At 46.0% G+C, this 22,343-nt stretch overlaps 1 protein-coding gene across 10 annotated transcripts in view; it reads right to left on the bottom strand.

The window, feature by feature from the left end:
- Window positions 1–22,343, bottom strand: part of LOC146822959 (serpin B6-like) — a 183,451-nt gene that overhangs the window by 143,468 nt on the left and 17,640 nt on the right. For 2 of the 10 annotated variants that reach the window (XM_085607129.1, XM_085607128.1), the window contains exon 2: window positions 15,419–15,494. The exons of the other annotated variants lie outside the window; for them this stretch is intronic. The gene's annotated coding sequence lies outside the window, so the exon portion shown is untranslated. The remainder of the gene's footprint in view (window positions 1–15,418; window positions 15,495–22,343) is intronic. 10 annotated transcript variants of the gene reach the window in all.

Here is a 22,343-nt window from a genome sequence, read left to right as displayed (position 1 = left end):
ATTTGCATATGGCTGGGGTCAAACTGAGGTGGCATGGTGAGTAAACAAACAATGGGTTTGGATACTACCCCAAGTGAATGCCAGTCGTTAGCCAAATAGCAAGCATTCTTTCCATCACCGTTTGTGTGTTTGATGTCATTGCTTCACAAACATCAAACAAATATTCTACTTGAATTGTGACAGATTCCTATTAGCAGCTAGAATGGCCGTGGTAGAATATATGTGTTACTAATTTAATGTACATTCCCACTTCACAAACAGATAGGCGTGCTCTCTCTACAAGGAAGGCCGTGGATTTGGAGGTGGGTGGAAGGCAAGGGATTTGCCATCATGAAGAGAGTGCAGAGAAGCAAGAGATAGTTGCCTGCCTCACATCGGAGTTCATGGACACAGTGGGGGAAACATGGAAGGTGGGTGGGCAGGCATGGATAATGTACAGAGAAGATGAGGGGGTGAACATTTGATTTCATTTCAAGCCCCTGACGTTCTCATACTGAAGATGCATGGGTTTTAATAACCGCAGTGTGGAGGTCTGGAAGAGGTGGCAGTGGGACTAGAGACCAACAATGGAGCCGTAAGATGGATGAACACAAATGGAGGTGGGACAAGTGAGTGGTGCGGTGATTAAGAACGATGAAACCCAAGAAGTGAGGCACACACATTGTGTGGAGGAACTGGTGGAAGTGGAATGAATGCCTGGGACCGAACCCCATAACATAAGCCTGGACGAAACAAGACAAGGACACAGCGTGAAGTGAGAAGGAGAGAAAGCACGATGGGGCACTGAAAGGGTAAAGGCAAGAAGGTGATGGGACATGAAGCAACAAGACAAGGAAAGAACATAGACATTTAAATGCATTGGATGAAGCACTATGAAGGTGATGGAAGACTAGCACAGACAGGTACAGAAGGAGAGAAGGTTATAAAGGCCGGAGCTTTAGTGATCATTACACATCACTTAAGTCAAGTTTTAGTGTCATTGGTAGAATCTACCCTGAGAGACTGAGGAGGGAAAAGATACTGAAACACAAGAAGCAGGCTGGTACTGAGACAAGTCATTGGAAGCAAGGAGCTGGGGGATGGAACATGGTAAGGATTAGCTGGGAGGGTGGACTAGGTAGGAGGACCTGAGCTAGCTGGAAAGACAGGGAGACACAAATATGTAAGAAAGGAGAAGTTAAATAAGGGGTTGAGAAGAAGCTACAGGAACATGAGCAGCTGGGACAAAGATTTAACGATCAGGAACAGGTGGAGAGACTAGAAAAGCTGTGATGGGATGGGTGCTTATGGCAAAAACCAAAGGAAATGATGGACGGAGTGTTGAACATTGCAAGCACTCACCCCCAGTCAACTGATCTGGGTTTAATCCACCACCGTTCTTTAGCCCACTCTGCCACCCCAGTTCAGACATGGCCATATGCAAATCAGTCTGACCCTGTGCCTCATGGGAACAGTCCAGCCCGAACTGCCAAGCCATGTCTTCCCTGAGCCGTCTTCAGCCAGGCTTGCTTGAATCCAGTGGCAAAGTGAGCAAGGGACTCACGTCTGAGCATACCCTGCCAACTTAAGGCGAACAAAGCAAAAACCAAAGGAAATGATGGACGGAGTGTTGAACATTGCAAGCACTCACCCCCAGTCAACTCTGCTTTGTTCGCCATAAGTTGGCAGGGTATGCTCAGACGTGAGTCCCTTGCTCACTTTGCCACTGGATTCAAGCAAGCCTGGCTGAAGACGGCCGAAATGCCAGAAACCGGTCCTAGGAAGCTTGTTTCCGGTCCAGGGAAGACATGGCTTGGCAGTTCGGGCTGGACTGTTCCCATGAGGCACAGGGTCAGACTGATTTGCATATGGCCATGTCTGAACTGGGGTGGCAGAGTGGGCTAAAGAACGGTGGTGGATTAAACCCAGATCAGTTGACTGGGGGCGAGTGCTTGCAATGTTCAACACTCCGTCCATCATTTCCTTTGGTTTTGCTATGGGTGCCTTTGGGACACACATGCGGATGCTGCAGCTAGATCGCACTGCATCCTGGCTGACAGATGTACCAAGAACACAGTCGTCTCTGTCAATAAACCTGTAAGCTTTTTCCTAGAAAGTTAAAATTCATAGCGTGCAATTCAGGGTCAAGAAACTCAGTCTACATCCTCCAGCGTCAAGTTCATAAAAAGGTGAACTAATTTCACCCGGGTAGCAAGATAAAATGCAGACTTCAGCATGCTCAACTAATTTACAACATCCTCTTTTACTAGAACTTTCAAAAGGCCATGAAGGCAGCAGGGAGTGGCAGACAGCAATTTCTATTCTGCCCGCCACAAACTGTCCCACAAGCAAATCTGCTTGTTGACTCATCATTACAAAAGGGAAAAAAACTACTGTTACATGTGTGCAACGCAGATCACATTCCAGGCCAATACCACTCCCTTTCCAAAGAACACAATGAAAGGCTTTTTGGCAGAATCCAGGGCGTAAAATGCAATTTCATTGACAAGGCTAAGTCAGAGGCTTAGAGCACTGCAGCTCAAAGCAGGATTTCCATGGGGACAGTTTGATACAAACAATATAACAGTAATTAGTGGCATGGGCTTGAATGTATATAGCTATACATCCTGCATAGACAAACTTTACTTAAGGAAAAAAGAGCTTATATGGAGATGTGACATCTTACAAACTTGATTTCACCAATAGGAAGCATTTCAACATGCACATATTTCCTGAAAACGTAACTGCAAGGAAAGATGTGTATTATAAGGTGTGATTGTGCAACATCACTGTGTAATACACAGGAAAAGAGGTGTGGCGCAGCGGCCAGGGTGCCTGACTCTGGACCACAGGGTTCACGGTTTGATCCCCGGTGCCGGCAGCAGGTTATCCCAGCATCATGTGACTGGGCAATAGCTCGCTTAATCTTACCTACGGCCCCCAGTGCCGGGACACCTCTCCGGAGGTAACTGTGCCCTTTACAAATGCTGGTGTTTCATTTCAATACCATCTAGAGTCTGGTCAGGTTTGTTTGTAAAACCTTAAGAAGCCAGGCTTAAAATAAGGAACAAGTGTAAAGCATTTAGAAGTACCAAAACAATGAAATAAGAAAGCCACACAAAAGAAATCGGACACTAATTTATGAAACTAGATCCTATTTTTATGAACTATTGGACACCAAAACAAACAAAATCCAGGAGAGGGTTCTAGAAATATAGATTTTTAAGTAAAGATTCCAACAAGCAATGGTAATCATAAAGTTTGGAAACTTTGATTAATCTTTTTAAGACTTGTGTTTGGCTGCTCAGGCCTGCGTTGAGCAGTTCTAAGGGCAAACTGCCATTGATGTCAATGGAGTAGTCCTGATGCAAGGGATAGAGGATGCTGAAGTTGCAGTGAGATGCTGTGAGGTCGACGGGCGGCTTCCTTGGGCTATTCCTCAGTCCACAGGCCAGGTGGCGTGACTTTTGCCACAGGGGTCAATGTCCCTCGAAGTCCTCTATGGTCCAGCAAAACTACAGTGGCCACTGGACTACTGCTCTCCAGTCATAGCAGTTCCCTTTGGTGACAGCAATTGTCCGTCTTGGGTGACCAAACTGCACTCAGATGACTCTCCCAGGTCTTGGCAATCCGGGCTGCACATTGGCGGTCAGAGTCCAACAAGCAATTGTATCTACTGACAGGCCAGAATGGTCTTCTTCAGCCTTTGTGGCTCTAGTGCTGTAACAAATTCAGTTAGCAGTTCACATCACTGTCAGGCTCGGGGGGTGACTTGTCAATGATCTAGACATACCAGCCACAGACTGCTCTTTGCTAGCCCAAGAATTAGCAGGCACAGTCCAGCTGTTGTTGCAGCCTCTCTTTCCAGGTCACGGGAACAGCAGGGCAGCCCTTCTTCTGGCCTCTCTTCAGTCCAGATGTCATCGTAGGTCTGAGTGCCAGGGGTGCCATATTTATGTTTAGAAAGTGCCCTCTGAGATGTGGCAGTCACTAGCCTATGTGCAACTGGATCTTTTCTCTCTGGAGTGCATTATGCTGCATACTCCCAAGATGGCAGACCCTTCTCTAGGTGTGCGGGCCTTGGTACCCATCATAGAGGTGTGGTTACCTCAAGGATACCTGCCCATGGAAAAAACGGTTTGACAACTAGTCTCCCCTCTCTGCTCCAAGACGCCAACCTGTCTATCTCAACAAAAGAGCAGCCCCTCTTGTGTGTCCACCATTTGCTCTTCAAAGGTGGCTTAGCCTTTGAATGTTGCATTTAGGGTGTAGCTTCCTGCCTGGGAGAGGTGACACCTCTTCGAACGGAAGGCCTCTATTGTGCCTGCTTCTGGGAGTCGTTTACATTTCTCCCCAAGAGGGGAGAAGGCTGACTTGTGGCCAGCATCTGCAAATGACCACTGGAGAAATTGGACAACAGACTGGCAACTTTTTAAAAGTCACTTATACTTGAAAACGTTATATTAAATTAGTTTTGGGCATCAAGTCAGGTTTAATTTTTTAAAGAACTTGATGAACTGAATCTGCATTAACTGATGTTTGCTTTGTTTTTGTGATTCTTACTTCACCTTGGGAGCTTACCACTTGTTTGGGTGGAAGCTCGGGGGCCATTTGTACTCTTTGGAAATATTACTTCATAACCATCAGTTTGGAAGGCGCTCAGGTTGTTCTTAGTTGGTTGCCCCGCCTATTTAACTTGGCCGGGGCATGAACGTGCAGCCTATGTATAGTCTGCAACTTTAAACTGCTAAATCACTTTCACACATTAAAACTTGAATTAGGATTGCCTTTTTAATTTTGTCAAGTCTGCGTATTTTAATGTTTTTTTTTGTTTTTTAAAGAACTCGATGAATTATATTTGCATATTTACTCGGTTTATGTGATCCTCAATTAAGCTTGGAGCTTACCTTTTAATTTTGTTGGGAGCTCGGGACATTTTTACTCTTTGAAAGTATCCCTTCTGAACCACCATTTTGGGAGGTGCTCTAGTTGGTCTTGGTTAGCCATCCCGACTTTTTAATCCTGGCCAGGGAGTGGATGCATGCAGAGGGCACCCCACCAGCATGCCACTGGCAAGCCCTTCTGCACCCAACGGAGGCCAGCACTCTGCTGGGAAATATTCCTACTCGCCCAATGAACTCCGAGCACTTCACTCAGTGAGTCTCCCCATTAGCCTCCTAACATTAATGAATCAAACAAGCATTTGCAATGCATTAGGTCTCGCATTTACGCGAGTTTGAGCTATTGACATTGCAAATAACAATGCCTATTGGCATTGTCATTTACAATGCCAATAGCTTTAACTCGTGTAACTGCGAGACCTATTGCATTGCAAATGCTTGTTTAAAGCTGCAAGAGCAAATGCAGTAGCAAGCTGGTTGAAGTGCACTCTGCTAAACTCACTGACTGTGGTAGGGTATGTGCGTGTGTGAAAGTAATTGCAATCACATCAAAGCGGCCGTGCGGCCCGCGAAAGTGAAAGCAAAGGAGTGCTTTCAGGCCTATTTCTTTAAATATGTGTTCTAGTCACATTTTATGTTGCTGCAAGTGTATACTCTCACCCTATGGGACTTCAATGCGCTATATAAACATCCGAATTAATACACTAAATAAACACGGTAGAGAGTGTTTGTGAAATAAACAGAAGAGGTTCAATAAAGTAACAGCTGTGGGGAAGGTGGACAGTCTTGGGCCTGCCCAGGGCGCCAGGGGGCGGTAGGAGGGGGAATTCATTAACAGATGTGCTTTGATTAAGCCGCCGGAGCTGGGAGTGAAGTGCCCGCTTTGAAATGAAGTCTCGCGCCGATATGAATGGGGCTCTCGATGAATTATGGAGGGCGTGTGCGGATGTGTGCTGGCCGGAAATGGAAGGCACTCAGGAGAGAGGCATTTATCCATCACTCGACGGCCTGATTGCCAGGCACTTTTGTGATATTCAGGCTTCCAGATTCACTGCACAGGCATTGAGGGGAGGATGTGGCCAGTTCATTAAACTTAGAAACTCTATAGTAAAGAAGAACTATCTTCACAGCTTCAAGGCACATGTGGTTAATAAACACGTAGGGAATGGGGGAGGAGGGGTGTGGGGCGGGGGCAGAGAAGAGGGCGCACTGTGGCCCGTAAACAACTAGCTGGTTTTATATAGGGCTGGCTGCTGCAGTTTGTGGCTTTGTAGAACGCAGGGGCTGCTTCTGGCCATCCCAGAGGGCAGAGGCGTCACAAACCCCCATTCTAGCAGCTGCAAAGAGGGAGAAGGAAGGAGGAGTAGGTTGTCACAGGGCCAAACACACTTAGAAACTCCTCTATGGGACGCTTTTGTTTTCAAAGAAAACTTCATAATGGTGTGGCTCAAACATTCTAATCAAGACAAATACAGCAAGCAAGACAGAGAGCGAAGATAAACATGGGGAAAAGGAGAGAGCAAGAGATGGAGAAATATATTTGTAGAGAAAAGGGGGTAACTGTGAAAAGGATGGTTGAAATGAAAGAGGGTAAGGGAAAGGATGAAGCATGAACATGAAGCTAAAGCGAATAAAAAGAAGATATAAAGGACAAATCTAATAGTGAAAGAAACAAGAGTGAACAGAGGGAAAAGTAATCGCGATCACATCAAAGCGGCCGTGGGGCACCGCGAAAGTGAAAGCAAACGAGTGCTTTCAGGCCTCCAAATGGTGCGCGCGCCCGGCCGGCGCACATGCACTGTATTTGGAGGCCTGAAAAGCCACTGTTTGCACTTCCAAAACTCGCTTACTGTAAGTCTCGCCAGTGCAGCGCTAAAGCGCTGTCTCAGGCGAGACCTAAAAAACTAGTCAGTTTTAGTTCAGGCTGTCACTCCCTTTTTGCACAGCAGCAGAGACCTATTTAAACACAGCAAACTCGCACAGGAACCTTTCCTCCAACCCATTATGTCGCTTGATTACTCTATCTGTGGTTTATTTTAACACACAATCAGCAGTTAAGCACAAATTGGCTATTTTTAACTTGCTTGACTAAGTCAATCTGACATTTTACTCCTTTCTGAAACGTGATTAGCAGATGAATACACTCTGATACTTTAGGAGCTAAATCAGATAGGTATAACATTCTGCATTCTAACAGGCAGTCATGCAAGATTAGGTAGGGGGTGGTCACCATTAATCTTTACAAATGTCATACCCGCCCCCCCTCCACTGCCACAGTATTCCTGAAACTGACCTGATAATTTCTCCCGTTCTAGTAGATCATGCAAAAAGAATCATTGTAGGAGAGTAATCTACTGGGTAATTTGTTAGAATAGGTGTCATAAATCTTTATGGATTTCTTAATTTGCCTTAAATTTGTACATTTGTCTACATCTACGCACATTTAAGGCCATATCCTTGACCAAGTTTGGACAGCAAATCTCCCACTTAAAAGTTCTCCCCTGCACTTGGTCCGACCATTTCCTCATTACATTTAAACTGGAAGGTCTCCAACAACATGACACTAAATCCAGAATTAGTAAGTATGTCCGCAACTGGTCACATACAGACACGGAACGCTTCTGTGCAACTCTCATTGACACTATGACTGCCCACTGTCAAAATCTTCATTTAATGGAAACATAGGTTTTTCTTTTGCTTCTAAGTGCTAGCAAGAAACATGCCCCCTTGGTTAAGTCCAAAATTTAAAATCTTCAGTGGATTTATGAAGAATTTAAACTCGCTAAATTGAAGCTCCTTCAGTATGTCCATGATAATGAAATTTTCTTTTTTTTTTTTTTTAAACGGCTGAAGGGTTAAGAAGCTCTGTTATCACATACAAAGACTCTTATTGACTATAAGATATTGCAGTCTGCTAATAAATCCTAGGATATTTTTAAGAACTGTGGCTGAACTCTGTAAACCACATAGATTTTCCCTGCTAATAGCTCCCACCCAAGATTTCTGAACAACATTTTATTGATAAAATAGAAACAATTAAAGGCAGCATCGTGCCGGGCTCCAGGGAGCCTACGATATTCTCAACACATTTTTTCTGTAACATCAGGTTCTCTCCTGCCCTTTTTAGATCTCGGCTCGAAGGCTGCGCTTGCGCAGTCTCGATCCGAGATTTAATGACTTGGAGAAGAGGGGCTTGAACCCGCCCCTCTTCTCCCCTGTTCTGCATTGGCTGGCCTCTTGAATGCTGGCCAGCCATTGGAGAAGAGGTCCGTCACTCCGATCAGGCCCCGTCCTTTTTGGATTCGGGGGCGTGTTTTTTTCAACAAATCTAATTATCTCCTCCAGCCAATGGCAAGAGGAGAACACGCCCCCGAATCCGAAATCACCGCTGCCTTTCTCCGAGGCATTTCTGCTTCGCCTCGGAGAAAGGCAGCAAGGCTCAGGGCACCGCAGTCTGTTACCTTCATTTCTGGCTCCCAGAAACAGCCGTTTGGGTCTTTGTGTACCTTTGATTTGGGCCTTCGTCTCGCGTGCTCAATAGAAGGAAAGGCCGTGCCTTGACTGAGGAGCGCGAGGCGGAATACAGAGCAGCCGCCGCCTCCCGTAATGGGATTGAGAGCAGCATGCGCAAGTGTTTCAGAGTCAGAAGCGAACAGATGTGGGTATAAATTACCTCGGTGTCTGACGTGTTGCAAATTAAAAGCGCGGCTGGCATCGGTAAACTCTGTCCCCAAGTTAGGAGGGACGAGGGCTGTGATTACTGTCCCGCTCAACAGTGGTCCGAGTGCCTCCCTTCCCACTCCATCCCCGACTTGAGCATTCCGCATCGCTGAGCGCCAACAACCCACGAAAGAGAGAGAGAGAGAGAGAGAGAGAGAGACGCGCGGCTCACTTCAGCAGTCTATGAAAATACCATCACTTTGTGACAAATAAACAGTGCACGTTCGCCCCCTCCCCTCGCTGCCCCCTGCTGCCACCAGCTACTGCCCCCTCCATACCACCAACCCCCGATTGAGTCGCTGCGCTGCATTCAAAGCACGTATTTTATTCTGCAGCGAAGCCATGGGCATTCTGTTTTATTCGTGTTGTTCCCCTGGAACAGGAGGGGGTGAGCCCCCCCCCCCCACACACACACACCCCACCCCTCTGAACTTGTCTAGTGCCCGCAGAGGGTGATTTGTGTTCTCACTTGTGGGGGTATAACTGTCACCGCTGATCTGCTCAGGGCCCAGATTACACGTGATGAGGGCTGACCCCTCTTTGAGTGTTCGCACTTTCTGCACTCACTGCCGAGCGCGCTGCGCACAAAAGTCCCTCAGATGTCACGGCCATCAATCTCGCGCCCGGAGAGTTAGAAAATGCGTGGTTGGCTGCAGACCCTTGCAATGCATGGGCACTGAGCAACCACACAGCACACCACAGACTCTTTGAATTAAAACTGGTTAATAGCGGTTCGTGGAGTTATTATGCATCACTTATATCGTTTTTATAATTATTAGGAAAGGTTCGAGGGTCTTTCAGACGAGGGGGCATATGTCAAACACCAGACCCGACTTAGGCTCACAGGTCGGGCTCATCCGCCCCTCCCCCAACGCAGTGATTCCAGATGCTTGTCTGTCAGTGGGGTGAACCGAAGACCAACCTAACATAATAAAGGGAAGGCGGCTTCAGCATAATAATGAGCGTTTAGAGGGAACCTTTCCGTGCCCTGGGCTTTTCTTGGCAAACCAATAGTTCACAAACAAGCATTTACAATGCAACGGTCTCGGCATTTGAGAGTGATTAAGCTATTGACATTGTAAATAACAATGCAGTTTCTTTAAATGTTTTAAAAACAAAAACATAAAACAAAAATAATGTCATGAGCAATGCCAATAACTCTAACTTTACCAATGCCGAGACCATTGCATTGTAAATGCTTGTTAAACTGTCCTAAGGAAGCATACAAATGCCCTTTAAAGAGGCAGTAGTAATTCCCTTAAAAAAGACCACAAGGCAGCGATCCTTCCTTTACTCCTGAAAAACTACCAAGCTATTTCTCGGTTGTCTTTTCCCACCAAATTATTTGAAGCATATCTGGCACAGATTCTCTATTTACATGTTGAAAACTCGCAATTCTTGAAGTTGCACCAAGTGGGGTTTCACCCAGTTCATGGCATTGAATCAGTGGTTCTCTCAGTAGTGAGGACATGCGCAAAGATGGCGACAAAGGTTTGACCTCTGCATTGGTCCTGCTGGACTTATCAGCGGCCTTCGACATGGTCGACCACAATTTGCAGTTAGATCGAGTAGAGCCTGCTGGCCTTTAAGGTCCAGCCCTTGACTACATAAGATCGTTTTTGAAGACCCGCACTCAGTCTGTCATCTTGGGTCCTTTCAGGGCCACGGTGTTCAACTGAATTGTGGGTCTCTCAAAGCTCTTTATCACCTAATTTATTTAACATCTACATCAAACCCCTCATGCAAGCCTTAGGTGAGATGAAATGTAAAGTATACAACTATGCTGATGACTCCCAGTTAGTTTTCAGACAGGGAGGTTCCCTTGCATCCTAGAGAAACTTCCATTCTGTCATGCGTTTCATCTCGGACTGGATGGGCAGTAACTTCTCAAAGCTTAATGCAGAAAAGATCGAAATTGTCACGTTGAATAACAAAATGAACACATGGAATTTCTCTGCCTAGCCTATTGAAATGGAGGAACCCTTTACCCCTACACATTAGCAAAAAGTCTGGGCGTCATCATAGACAGTGAGCTAACCTTGAAACAGTAGATTGGATGAAATCATAAAACCAGTTTCCTGACTCTTAGAAAAAAAAAAATCATAAAGATTTCCTGGTACCTCACTGACAAAGCCTTTAATCTGGTTGGATATGGCATTAATTACACCTCGCCTTGATTATGCCAATTCTTTATATCTCTGCCTTCCTAAAAATCAATTTTACGTAGAGTCTCAAAAATCAGTTCAATGAACTGCCATATTACTCCTTTGTTGAGAGATCTTCATTCGCTCCCACTGGAACAAATAAATACTTTTAAAGCCTGCTGCATAATCTTTAAGGTTTTTGGGAATAAGGGCCATCAATTTCTACAAACTAGAATTGTGAAATATTTCCCAGCTGGGAAACTTTGCTTTTCCTTTTCCATTCTTTTGTCTATTCCAAATTCAACAGGAGGTGTTAGGTTCTCTTACAAGCTCCCACAATTCGGAACTCCCTGCCTCTAACAGTACACCTTCAGTCTGAATACTTTGAAATTCAGGAAAGAGCTTAAGACTTGCGTGTTCTGGAAAGCATATTAGTTTTAACTCCCTCCTAATGTGCAGTGGCTTGGTTTGGTTTACCTACTGTTCCCTAGAGCCAAGAAACCGTTTTTGTGAGCGTGCCCTTTATAAGTCTATTTTATCATAATATAACTAACGCAACAATTCATTGGATCCATGGAGGTACCAACTTTAGTAGTCGTATTTGGAAGCTAGCACTGCTGAGTTGTCAGCGTGTATCAATGTACACCAATGGGGCTACTAACCTTTCTGCAGTAAAAATGAAAATGAAAATAAGTGCTGCAGTCCTTGATGGGACACTATTTTACAGGCTTACACTAGGGACTTATAAGTACTTTAACATATACCAACTGGGGTAAGCCAATCAAACATACATTTTTAAGGGTCAAAGCACTGGCACAGTGGTTTGGTTAGAAGGCCTCAGTGCACTTTCAGACTCTTCAAACAGGCAGCATCAGTACAAAACTTTGGGGTGATCATACATTTCCTTATGCATTAGTTCAAAAATCCTAGCATGCAAAATACTGTTGTTGAATATGTCAGAACTGGCCTACCATGTCACAAAACATGGGGATCTTGAAAGCTATGCACCTGTCTATACCGGTCCAAAAGAATACTGGATTACAAAATAATATTTCATAGGTTCTTTGAGCTGGCAGACAGAGAGATGAATGTGATATGCCGCACATCACATATGGAGGTACACTAAGACTCTGTAAAGCACATGAGGACCAGTTTTTCTTAGTAGAATGGAGCTGAAGAATCACTCCTGCATGCAATGCATGAAACCTACACAATTCAATAAAAACTGCCCAAAACAAAATCCACAAAATGAAGGAACAGAAAGTACTTATAATTAAAAAAGCAATAATACATCACCATCCAGGATTAAAATTAATTACTATCCAATAATCGTTCAAAGTTAACATCCTAGAATAACATCTATTGTATAGACCATTAAAAGGCAATGGCAAAAGACAAATGTTCATCATAAAGTTGAAGTGTCAATAGAAGTCTTTAGTGACAAAACATTGTGAGAAGAAGGTTGGTCTGGTGGTGTGAAGAGGAAGTGGGAGTTGTTGGACAAAGCTAACTTCACATTTAGATCTCCAAAGTGGGGCTACTCCCAGGAAGATCTCTGTGAAGTTTCAACATCTCAAGTTGGCTTCAGTGAGCTATCAAAAAGGAAGCTTGAGGGCGATCAGACCAGTTTCTTACAAATGGAGGTAGTGGGCAATCCCTGTGGCAACTATTACCCATCATTTATGGAGCACCAACACTGAAAGCCAAGTACCTCAAATTTAGACTTCAGATTTCAGGGAGTAATGTACGCAGGAAGGACAGAGAAGCTTACTCTTGTGAAACCTTAAAATCTGAATCTCTCATTTTCTTAATTTAGCTGTGCTTCATTCATACTCACCTTTGATCTGTTTTCAGCCTGATTCTGTCCCTGACTCTACCTGCATAAACATTAGGTCACGAAGCTAAAGTTGAGACATTGTAGGCTGCGTAAACATGCAGAGTCAGCTTGCTCAAAGGTTTTCAGGCAATAGTTAATCCTTAAGTAAAGTCTACTCAGAATAGCACATTTTGTTGTTCAGCCTTAAAACATAGAAATTGCACAAAACACTGAGGCTGTCAGATTCTTGCCTTAGCTCATTTGTGTGTTCTTTCCAAAGTTCTATTTACCTCTGGGCGTTCCTTGTTTGTCATCTTCCCTATAAAAACCCATGTAGCTATTGTTCAAGTGTGCTCCTTTCCTTGAGTAACTCCATGGTGCTCGTTGGATGGAGACCCATTCTGAATGCTTAATAAATTACCTATGGTTTGTACTTCGCTCCACTGTTGATTCCTCCTTACTTGATAAGAACCCGTGGCCCAGTGCCATAAATTTATTAAATGGTGTAAGAATTTGATCCACATAATAAACAAATAGTTGAGTAATGTCGAATAGTTCCCAATTCAAGCGGTTTCCACCCTGAACAGAGACAATATGCTTGCCAATGTAATGCTGCTTAAACCTACATATTTTATGGGGTCCAGATTCTGCGAGAGTATTTTACTAATCTTACAATTTTACTGAACATTTATCACCATAGCATGCATTGTGTATGATGCAGTAGTTCAGATGTGCCATGTCTGGGGGTTGCAATAAACTGCCAGTCACAGGACTTCACTGGAGCAGATGTGTCCAGGGCAGATGTGGTTGATACTGGAAGGGGCTAAGCCTCATATGACACTTGAGACACAATCCCAAAATTTGTAGTGACAACCAGCCAAATCTGCAACACAACGAGGATTAAAGGACAGTCCGGGATGGAGGTTACTTCGGTGGTCTGAGTAGGTGGAATTGGCCAGAATTAGAAAAAGCAGAAGGGCCTCACTGCACCACACCAATGATATCTAGGACGAAACAGGCATAAGAGCACCCGAGATAGTGCAACAAAAAACAGTGGTTTATCTTGAAGTGCTTCATTGTCTAAAGCACTATATGTGGTTTTCTCCTGAAGGGTAACTGGTGATCAAGAACCAGCCTGTATTTTGGAGTGAGGCTCCTTGAGTAGGCTGCACAGCAGCACTACAACCTACAACAGGCCCCTCACCCCAGGAAGCAGGTTCTCACAGCAGGGCTAAACGTAGATCGCCTTTGTAGTTCTTGAAAATGGCTAGGACAGGTTTTCAGCACATACAGAAATCTACCACCCTTTCCTAAGATCACAGGAGCAGCTGTTTTTTTAAATGCAGTTCTGGGAATTTCTTCCGCAAAGACCTTCTTGGCGGTTTTCTCTTCCATTATGTCAGGGAAGAGTTTGGTGCTTTGCTTATCTTCTGCCTAAATCTTCACTTAAATCAAGATTTGAGAGCCTTTACCTCCTAAAAGCGATCCTTTGAAGAGGACACCTGATACCTTTCATGTGTAGTTTTACTGCAGTGTGGCACCATGGATACATGGAGGAGTCCCTATGTTCTACGGTAATCAAGAAGACAACCTGACAATCTCAAACCCTCACCCACATTTACTCGCGGTGTAGGAAGAGGCAATACAGACCTGAGAGCTGCCGCTCTCCTTGTGCGAGGCAGTAGTTGTCACCATCCTGAAACCTGGTAAATCGCTGCGACCTCTAACTCCTACAGCCCCCTTTTTGTTAATAAATCTAGATAACAAAATCCTCGCTGAACTGATAGCCATTCATCTAATACCGAACTGATAGCCACCACTCATCTAATACCGCTATTGCCGGACATTGTCAGGCCCGACCAGTCAGGCTTCATCCCAGATCATCCCACTGCTCATAACTTATGCACAATGTTCACACTTTTACACTCCATAGTCCCCAAACTCAGCATGGCCGGGGGTCCTCTTTCACGCCACAAAAGCGTTCAACTTATTAAGTGATTGTTAGACCTGCCACCTTGGCGTGGGTCTCCCTTCCATTTTTTGTTGTTGCCTCATATGTTTTTGCTGGTGTTAGATGCTATGGGCACTGTGCCACAGCTGTCCAGTGCAAGTGCTCCCTATTGTAAATTAATGTACGAATCAGTGATTCCATGATTGGTTGATTTGGTTTACCTGTCAGACCCTAGTACAGTGCACCAGGAGTGCCCAGGGCTGGTAATCCAAATACTGCTGGTGGGCTTGCAGCACTGGTTGTGCCACCCACAGAAGCAGCCTGTAAAAGTGTGTCTAAGGCCTGCCATTGTAGAGCCTGCGTGCAGTCTGATACTGTCATGCTGACTGGGCAAGTGCACCCACTTGCCAGTCCCTAAACCTTCCCTTTTCTTCATATCAGACACCCCTATGTTAGGCCCAAGGGCAGGGTGCATTGTAAGTATAAGGTAGGACATGCCCTGGTGTGTGTGGCATGTTTTAATAGTGAATTACAGCCATTTTTGTTTTTCACTATTGCAAGGCAACCTGTTCTCCATAGGCCAGAATAGGCAGTTTGATGATAACATCTTATAATCCTAACTGTCTCAGTGAACATGGAGAAATTCGAATTTAGTATGCCTGAACTCAGAATGATAAAATACATATTTTAGTGAAGTTGGTTTTAACATCCTCTGTTTGAAAATACCACTTATAGAAAGTAGTTATTTTCTTGTCTAACCATCCAAACCTGCCTCTGCTAGGCTGTGTATTCCTTGTCTGAAGTTTGAGTGACAGGGGCTGGGGGATTCCAGGAGACAGGGTGAGTCAGCACAGGGATGAATAGAGAGATCTGTATATAGATGGGTGGGAGGAGTTGCACCTGGTACCTGAATTGGGATGTGCCTTCCCTCCACAATGCTGGCTCCACCTCCTGTGGTGCAGCTGATGTCTCTGCCCTGCACTCTGAAAGGAAAGAAAGAATCTTGTCAACAAAGTGCTCCAGGACTGACCAGAACTGGTTTGGACTAGGCAAAGGACTCTCTGCCTTATGAGAACAAAGAGAAACTGGGCATAAATATTGGGACCCAAACCCAAGAACTTTTGATCACTTTGGGAAATAAGAAGAAACCTTTGCTGAGGAGTGGAACCAGAAGAAACTGAGGAGAGACTATCCCTAAGCTGAAGTGCTGCTTGGGGGATTGGTCTGCAGTGGTTGTCTGACTGCCAAAGAAAGGAGAAAGGACTTTGTGTGCACTTTATTCAACTTGTGAAGGATCTCCAAGGGCTTGGAAAAGAGCTAGCCTCCTGCTGAAGTCTTACAGCCAACAGACTTCACCCACCAGCTCCCCAAGAGTTCTTTTAAAGTGCCTGCAGTTGCGCTGGACTTTGAGAACGTGCGTGTCGCAAGGAGCTGGAAGCACGACTCAAGAACAGAAACCGTGTTGCCGAACTGCCGCTGCACAACACCCAGCGCCTCGCATCGCCGGAGAAGAGGATCGACGTCGCAGCAGACGCCACCGCATCACCGGGAAGTGTGTCGCAGAAGAATCGTTGAGTCATCGCAGGTCAACTGAAGCACTTCGCATCGCCAGGAGAAGAGGATCGGCGTCGCTGCAGATGCCGCCGCATCACTGGGTAGCGTGTCGCAGGGCCTGTCACGGCTCATCCCATGAGACGAGGATCGACGTCTCATCAGACGCCGCCGCATCTCCGAGAAGCATGTCGCAGGGCCTGTGACGGCTCATCGCCGGAGAAGAGGATCAACATCGCAGCAGACGCCGCCGCATCACCGGGAAGAGTGTCGCAGGGCCTGTCGTGGCTCGCATCGCTGTGGAAGCAACTCGCATCGCCAGTGGAGAGGATCGACATCGCAGCAGATGCCGCCACATCACTGGGAAGCGTGTCGAAGGGCCTGTCGAGGCTCGCATCATGAGGAAACATCTCGCATCACCAGAGAAGAGGATCGACGTCGCATCAGGTGCTGCCGCATAACCGGGAAACGTGTCACATCAAGAAGAAAGCACCATCTTTATTTATTTGCACCGGATCTTCAACGTATCACCGTCCTTGCAACACTTTCGTTGCCCTGCGTGTCGCATCTTAAGGTGCATTGAACTCTGAGTGTCTCATTTACCATCTTAAGAGAACTAAGCTAAATTCTAACATTTTAAAGTATCAGTATTGTGGATTTTTGTCGTTTATGGTCTTGTGTTAAATCTATATAAAGAATACTTATTTTTTATATAAAACTGGTGTGGTGTCCATCTGTAGTGTTGTCACTTGATTACTGCATGTGTTCACAAATGCTTTACACACTGCCTCTGAGATAAGCCTGTCTGCTCGTGCCAAGCTACCAAGGGGGTGAGCAGGGGTTATTTTAGGAGTGTACCCCTTTACCCTGACTAGACGCAAGGGTCCCTATTTGTCACAGGTACCTACCTATGCCAACTAGAGACCCCCAAATCTAACAGTGACCATATATATTTCAGCTTCTGTCCCTTGTTGGGATCAGTTCTCACTTAATTCACTGGATCAGACTGCTCTATACGTCCCCTTGCACAAGACTGCGCATTAATAGGATGATTAATCCTCCCTTCCCCATCATGAGACAGCACCATGGGTGCCCGGTGTGTGTCAGATAGCATGACCTCCAGCCCCTTGAGTATTGCTCTGTGGAGGGGCAGTAAGAGAGACAGTCAAAGGAAAGGTTTACAGCTGTCTTCAATGGCTACCTAACCGCTTGAGATTCTCAATCACACACACAACATAAACCCCCAAACTCACACCCACACCAGCATTCACACAGAGTAGAAATGTAGAAAAATAGAAACAGCTCAAGATTTAGCTCTTGCTCTGTGAGTTTCTGTTGGCCTTCGAGAAAAGCAAAGGAAATGTTCTCTCCATGTGAAGAACTCTTGACATAATTTACAGCTGTAACCTCGGAGCCTTATCTATGTAGTTGCTGGAAATGTTTAAACAAAGCCTCATTTCATTCTTTTCTTTAGCGAGAATAGAAAACACGCATTTTAAAAGTGCATTACCATGCTATGTTTAATGTTACTTGCTTGATTAAAAGGTTCTTTTCCAACTTTTGTTATGTGTTTAGTTAGAAATTAAATGTTTCTTTAAAGGAAGGTTAGGAAATGGAGTTATATTAAATAAGATGCAGAATATGCCGAGGGAAGGACTTTCGTCTGTCTGAGACACGACGCATGCAATCTGCCAAGGGGCGGAGGAGTCCTTTTGGAAAATGCTCGATTCCAGTTGGATGAAGTAGTCAAGCTACATACTTTTTAACATTATTCTTTGATAAACGCGTTCCTAGTTAGGAGATTCAGAACACTGGAAGGAACCCTTGCAGATAGATTTAGAGATGGAAGTCTGCAGAGGAGTTTCAGACTCAGATGAAGAAATGAAGGTAGGAGAGCAGAACGGAGGCAGATTAGATGTAGATTTTGTCCATTATGACTTATGTTAAAATCCCCAATCTTTATGCTTTGACTGACTGGCTTTGTTATGGCTTATTTGTTCTATGAATTATTTCTCTTTATGGGAGATTCTACAATTATTAATTTAGCTTCATGCTAAGCTCACTCTTGCTTCTATTCTTGAACTCTTCATGAGCTCTGACTGACATCATGTGTGCCTCATTGTCTTAGAATAAGAAATCTTTCCTTCATGGAACGCTTGGTGTGCAATTTATGATATGCTTTGCACTAACTTAATTTTTCTATTATCAATTCTGTAACCTGATTGATACCGGACTAATGAATGAAGAGTCAGAAAAACTTACATTTTGATAGGAAAATAAATCCCTTTAAAACTACTACTGGAAACAAGGGTAATGGAAATCACAGGCGATTGTGCCACATTTCCCAAAGAGAGATTACCGTGAGATTTCCGCTCCAACAGAACAATCCTTACAAACGTTGGAGGAGCTGCTCCATTTCTGAAGTGTGCCGAGCAGCTTACCCGTGTTAACCCAGTCTTGGCCACCAAGGCACTTGTGTCCAGAGTGCCTGACTGAAGCTGGGGCACTTGCTTTGTAGCATCTGTGGTTTACCGGTGAGTCCAAAGTACATAACCCCAGCACCAATTACATATGGCCACGTGGCTCTAACCATCAAGAAATAAAGATTTCAATCCAGAGGTACCCGTCATGGCAATCCCTGAGTGTAGTGTCCTAAAAATGTTCGGGGAGATTCGGGGTGGGCAGGTGGGGGGGGGGGGATTGGAGGCTACTCTGAAAAACAAGGCCATTGCCTCAAGAGACCCCATGCCAAAGTTAGTGCCTGGCAGCTATGGTGCCAAAGAATTCAGTGCCCGACTGGATTACTGCCAGCAGGTTCCAGCATGGTGTCTAGAAGTGTGTCGTTGGCACCAGAGACCCAAACCTGAAGTAGAGGACTCCCAACCACTTACACCCACGGAGGCCCCACCATGACTGGCAGACTCACCAAGGTGATGGAACCAGGGTCGCCGAACCCGCAAAACCCACCTGTGATGTCCTCCTGAGCCCGGACGCTTGCCTGCAACTTTCCTTTCCTTGTACGCAGTTTTGGGAGGTGCCTGGCTCCCCTCACAGGTCCCATATTGGAGGGGTTTAATCCTATTTAATCCTATTGGATCTTAGTGCCGCATTTGATACGGTCTCTCACCAAATTTTGATACAGAGGTTGAAGGAGGCTGGCATAATCGGTCTCGCCCTGGATTGGTTTACCTCCTTTCTCTCGGAAAGGTCCTTCCAGGTGTCGGCCCCCCCCTTTCACTCCAGATTCCATCCTATCAAACATAGAGTGCTGCAGCGCTCTGCGTTAAGTCCGACGCATTTCAACCTGTATGTTCAGCCCCTAGCTGCGGTAGCCAAGAGGAGAAGGTTGACTTTAGTGTCATATGCTGATGACACACAATTAGTAGTCGCCCTCTCCGATGATTGTTTGAACGATGCTGCAAAATTCCAGAGCGGTCTCGCGGACGTCCCAGGGTGGATGATAGCCAACTGTCTCCAGCTCAACACCAGCAAGTCTGAGGTCTTGCTGGTTGGGAAAGATACTGAGCTATGGAGTGAACAGTGGTGGGCCACCACCTTGGGCCTTGCACCCACCCCCAAACAGGTGGTGAAGAACCTTGGGGTCTGGGTGGATTCGGCCTGGAGTTTCCAAACCCAGACTAAGAAGGTGGCGGCGACATGTTTTGGCATCCTGCACTTGCTTAAACCCCTGCTGGGTTTTTGCAACCCTTCCATCAGACAGATGATTGTCCAGGCAACCGTACTGTTGAGATTGGACTACGCCAGCTCGCTTTACTTGGGGGCCAACAAGACAGAGATTGTGAGACTGCAAAGAGTCCAAAATGTCTAGGCTTACCTAGACACTGCCCCACCTCCACCGCTATTCGTCAGCTTCACTGGCTGCCAGCGGCAAAGCGGGTGGAGTTCAAGTCTCTCTGCATTGCGTTCAGGTTCCTGAACTCGACTGCTCCTGGCATTCTGGTTGGTCTGCTCTCCGCCTACGCTCCTTCTCGTTGCCTTCGCTCAGCAGGTCAACACCTCGCAGTTGTCCCCCGGGTCAGGAGGGCTCGCGCCAGTGGGCGCTCCTTTCGCATTTTGGCAGCTAAGCTGTGGAATGCCCTTCCTGTTCACATCCGGAGCTTAGATAACTACCTGACATTCCGGAAAGCATTGAAAACTCACCTTTTCCCATCTCCCTAGGTTTAGTTAGTCTATGCCCTCTGTCTGTCTCTATGGCTCTTTGGCCCTCGGGCTTCTCTTTCGCTCGATGGGCTTTGTGCTGCTAGCGGCCTTTTTTTTTTTGCTTTTAGCGCCGGGATGCCCCTTTGCTGGGGCACTCTACAAATCAGCCTAACCTAACTTAACTCCCCCATCCAGGGCAGGTGCCTTCCAAATATTTCGGAGCCTGGAAGAATATAGACCACAGGCTTCTTTCCTATGACCCGGACTAGGCAGCCTTGAGCTACACAGGTTGACTTCATGTCTCTTTTGCCAAATTAGTTCCCTACAAGTCAGACTCCAAAAACAGAACTATGCCCTCAGCCCTGTGATACTCGGAAGCCTTGAGGCTCGAGAAACAACGCTGTAGGAATCAAGAGACGCTTGCGACGGGATTATGATAGCCAGGAGAAACTTCTCTGTAAACAAACTTTAGCCATTTACAAACATCATCTTTTTAAGGAGAATAGCAGTTACTTTACAAGGAAAGTTGAATCTGCCCAAGATTCTGCCAAACTAATATTTCAGGTGGTATCCAAACTCCAGACTCCTCCTTCTAATTCGGCCAACCTAACGTCTCAATCATTCTGCAACTCCTTAGCCCTTAGTTTTCAGGCTACAGTAGACTTCAACAATTCAAACTTTAATGCCTCCCTCGTCTCTCCAACCAGCTCAGACTGTCCTACAGAATCCTTAGCAAATTACTCTCTGAGAAAGTTCACCCCTGTCTCCTCGGAGCTAGTAACAAACTTGGTGAGGGCTGCTAAATCAGGATCACCTTTGGACCTGTGTCCGCCCGCTACCCTTAAGGAGTCTTCCGAGCTAATTGGGCCAGTTTTGGCCAACATCTTAAATTACATGTTTACAGTTGGTGTCAATCCTTTTCTATGGAAAAAAGCTTCCATCGTTCCCCTATTAAAGAAGTCAAACCTCGACACGGAAGACACCAACAATTATCGGCCCATTACACGTCTGCCATAGCCTACCAAATTAGCGGAAAAGATTATAAATGACCAATTGACCCAATACATTCAAGCCCACAACTTGTTGGATGAAACACAATTTGGCTTTAGGAAAAGTCAGTACAGAAACAGCGTTCATGAAAGGTGGTGCAGCGACGTTGGTCCTCTTCCACCTATCTGCAGCCTTTGATATGGTTGATCGTGGTCTCCTAATCAACCATATCTCTTCCCTAGGCATCGGGGACAAGGTCAAAGCTCTGTTAGCATCCTTCTTAGCCAACAGAACCCAATCAGTTAAGTTGGGTGATTCTGAATCCCAGTCAACACAGTTTCCATCACGGTCACTGGCGTTTGGCTGGAGGAGTTCCGCTGTCATCAGACCAACCCAGAGAGGTCGAGGTAGGGCAAAAGGAAACCGAAAGGGCAACTTGTAGCAGGGTACGGGCTTTTGGGCACTGGCTAGGCACAGCTGGGGTTGTGAGGGCTGAGAGGATCCCTCGAGGAGGCCGAACAGCTGGGCTGTTTTTCTCCTGGCAGGGAGAGTCGCGTCTACACAAGTGTTGGTCCTCTACCACCACGGTTGGGGAGTTATTTTGTAGTAGTGAGTCACGTTGCCACCAGTGTCGGTCCTCACTGAGGTGGTTCTGGTACCAGCGGACGCCAGGGTCTCGGGCCTCTAGTCCGAAGGGAGAATCTTGGTGCTTTGGCAAAGGTTTCAGGGCCTCTGGGTTTTCTTGGAGGTCAGGCAGGGTTTCTGGAAGGACAGCAGGTCCAGTGGTCAACCCAGGTGGTGGGGTTCTTGCCAAGTTTTGTCTGCAGCGGTTCAGTTCCTGGCCCTGCAGCAGCCCATGGTCCTGGCCCAGCAGCAGCCCTGGTCCGTCTTCTTCTTTGGTCAGGCGAATCTGTGGAGGCAATGTTCAGGGGTGCCCCAAAATACTATTTTTAGGGGCAGTACAGGGGGTGTGCAGGTCAGGACCAATGGGTCCCTTCCTTGGGGGTGTCTACACCACCTAGTATGCCATCCTCCAGTGGGAGGAGGGCAATATCCTCTTCCTAATTGCGAGAGACCCCTCATCTTCAAGATGGAGGGCACATAGATGTGGGCTTCTCCTTGTCTCTCCC

This window comes from Triturus cristatus, chromosome 5_2, assembly GCF_964204655.1.
Source record: "Triturus cristatus chromosome 5_2, aTriCri1.1, whole genome shotgun sequence".
NCBI lineage: Eukaryota > Metazoa > Chordata > Amphibia > Caudata > Salamandridae > Triturus > Triturus cristatus.
Note: the sequence above shows the minus strand (reverse complement) of the source record. Positions and strands in the feature narration are given on the sequence as shown.